Genomic DNA, 2,015 nt, shown 5'->3' with positions numbered 1-2,015 from the left:
CAAATCTCCCCTCCTGTATTTTGAAAATGATCTCTCTTTGTCAAATGCACTTTGCAGACACATTGCGCTTGCTGACATAAATTGAATATATCTTTGTGACTAGTAGAATTCTTTTGTGTATGCCCGTGCCATCTTTACGAACTTAAGTTATGATATATGAAAGATCTTAAGCCTAACTGGACAGCCATTAAAAAAAACCAACAAAGAGAAAAATCTCTAAAAAAAAACAAAAAAACAAGACTGTGACCAGGTGCGAGAAAAGAAAACAACAGAAAAAAAACAACGCTGATATTTCGCCTTTCAGACAACATGGCGTCTTCAGCACTAAACACACCAAAAAAAAAAAAAACAAGATAAAACTAAAAACCAAAAAACCCCCCCCCAAAAAAAAAAAAAAAATGTACAATCGGCGCAAACAAATCCACGTAGGGAAAAGATGCTAATATAGAGTTACTTCAGTGAGGACACCAGAGTAACTCTGGTGTCCTCACTGAAGTAACTCTATATTAGCATCTTTTCCCTACGTGGATTAGTTTGCGCCGATTGTACATTTTTTTTTTTTTTTTGTGGTGGTTTTATTGGTTTTTAGTTTTATCTTGTTTTTTTTTTTTTTTTTGTGTATTTAGTGCTTAAGACGCCTTGTTTGTATACAGGCGAAATATCCGCGTTGTTTTGTTTCTGTTGTTTTTCTTTTCTCTCCACTGGCCACAGTCTCGTTTGTTTGTTTTTTTTAGAGATTTTTCTCTTTGTTGGTTTTAAGTTATGATAATTTTTAAAATCGCTATTTAAAGAAGAAATGGACTATAAATTCGCTGTACTAAAGGTAAAATAACTTAATATTTAGTTTTATGCATCGAGGCTTGGGTATGCTAGTATTTATTTTTCAAGTTGGGAGCTGTGGGTTCTGGGCGCTAAAGTATTAATGAATTTGGGTTCTTTGGGCGCTGGGCTTTAAAGTATCGTAAATGTCTTTCTGCACACGTTTTTGGATCTTAAAGTTATTCTTTGTATTTTATATTATTTTTGTAGTTTTCAATGAGTTTTTGTATTAATTTGCATCTTTCAGTATCCAGTTTATTTTCTTTTTAGGTGTGTATGGCACTGATATGAAGCTGACACAAGGCTTTTTGACGATAATAAATTTGGATTCATTATTATGGAAGCTAACGGAACATTATTTGGAACATTGCAGGAAAATACTCAAGAGGTGCTTAATAAAATCTCAGTAGATTTGCCAAAAAGGCATGGTCGGGGTGGTCAATCAGCTCTTTGTTTTGCTCGTCTTTGTACGGAGAAGAGGCACAATTACACAAGGAAAGTAGCAGAAGTGGCTGTCACATGCTTTGTGGCCAATGACAAAGTGCAATTTGTTGGGCTGGTGCTTGCTGGCAGTCCTGATTTCAAAACTGAATTAAGTCAGCCTGACATGTTTGACAATAGGCTGCAGAGAAAAATTGTAAAGATAGTTGACATTTCATACAGTTTAGAGAGAGGGTTTAATGAAGCCATTGGATTGGCTGCAGATTGTTTAGTCAATGTTAGGTTCATTCTAGAACAGAAATTGATCAGTCGTTACTTTGATGAAATCAGCTTAGACAGTGGATGTTATTGTTTTGGAGTAAGTCAGACACTTCGTGCACTGGAAATGGAACCTGTTGAGAACCTAATGAGTTTGATAATTACATATACAGTGTAATTTTCCGATTCCGTAATTAATTAGACAATGTGTGGCAAAATGATCTTGATATTGACATAGAGAATCAAGTTATTGATCTGAGTCAAATATTGACTGACATAGAGAATCAAGTTATTGATCATCTTGATTTTCTATTAGAAAATGTAATGGATGAGAATGGAAAGTATGAGAATGATAGAGAAATAGAGATTGGAATGGATGATATTGATATTGAATTATCGCAAGAATTACTCTCATTTATGTAAATTAAATCTCATTTTTGTCTCAAGTGTAGGATGGATCTGTAAGACAGAAAGGGATCAAAAACCTTGTTTGTCCC

General features: G+C 34.3%; 1 pseudogene; it reads left to right on the top strand.

Annotated features, from left to right (window-relative positions):
* The first annotated feature begins 1,156 nt into the window (after nucleotides 1–1,156).
* Nucleotides 1,157–1,696, top strand: LOC148952347 (eukaryotic peptide chain release factor subunit 1 pseudogene; annotated as a pseudogene).
* The last annotated feature ends 319 nt before the right edge of the window (nucleotides 1,697–2,015 follow it).

The sequence above is a fragment of the Artemia sp. Qi Xiang Cuo genome, chromosome 5 (assembly GCF_049724085.1).
Source record: "Artemia sp. Qi Xiang Cuo chromosome 5, ASM4972408v1, whole genome shotgun sequence".
In the NCBI taxonomy this organism is placed as follows: domain Eukaryota; kingdom Metazoa; phylum Arthropoda; class Branchiopoda; order Anostraca; family Artemiidae; genus Artemia; species Artemia sp. Qi Xiang Cuo.
Note: the sequence above shows the minus strand (reverse complement) of the source record. Positions and strands in the feature narration are given on the sequence as shown.